Raw genomic sequence first — 940 nt, forward strand, 5'->3', positions numbered from 1 at the left:
AAGAGGTTAACGTTCTATAGTCAGCAAGGGACCCATTGCCCCATCCACGACCAATTTGCAGAGTCGTCACTTTGGGGAAGCTCAATCCCGTTTGCTCAGCCGGACTGCGTGTGCTGGGACCTATAGGAGGCAAGGCACCCCACAGGGCCAAGGCCTGATCATGTGTCTCAGTCCGAACCAAATGTATCTTCCAGAGCTGTGAGACAGAGACAAGAAGTCAGCAAACAGTGGGAAATTCTTCCTTTCAGTGCTAAAACTGCTCTTTTGCCTCTCCCTGGCCTCCTCCTGCTGTTTGCCTCCACAGCAGCTGAATCCTGGTAGACAGGACGGTGAGGCAATCAAGTAGGAGTAGCTTTCCAGCCTTCAGCTGGTGCTAATTAGCAATCAAGGCTTAGGCTGAACTCAAGATCCCATAATATATTCTTATAAGAGAATATTAGGTGGCTATTAAAAAGATGTTTTCAAAGAATTTTTATAATGCTGGAAAAAGCTCATGACTTGAAGTAAAAGAAAGGTATAAAGCTCATGTATAGAATATAGAATGTGATCCAAATTATGTAAAAAGACTAGCTAAAAATATTATAAAATGGTAACCATGATTATCTCTGCAGGTAAGGTTATGTTTGAGTTTTATGTTCTTTCTCATTATATCTTTAAAATGTTCTAAATTAAGCATCTGTGACTTTTATTTACCAAAAAAATCATTAATATTTCGAAAGACCAAGTCTGATGTGATATCACTGCCCAGGCCTCAGGAGATTTCACAAGTTCTTATTTGTCATTCAACTCTGCTCTCCTTGTGTGTGAATTTGGAAGGGGTGAGCTGTAAGTCCACGGGTGATAAAGAACAAGACAGCTGCCTTCATAGAGAATATAGTAAGACACATCTTACTACAGATATTAGTACTTACCCTCAGCTATATGCTTCTTCTTCCCCTTC

The sequence above is a fragment of the Pteropus vampyrus genome, unplaced genomic scaffold (genome assembly GCF_000151845.1).
Source record: "Pteropus vampyrus isolate Shadow unplaced genomic scaffold, Pvam_2.0 Scaffold238, whole genome shotgun sequence".
NCBI lineage: Eukaryota > Metazoa > Chordata > Mammalia > Chiroptera > Pteropodidae > Pteropus > Pteropus vampyrus.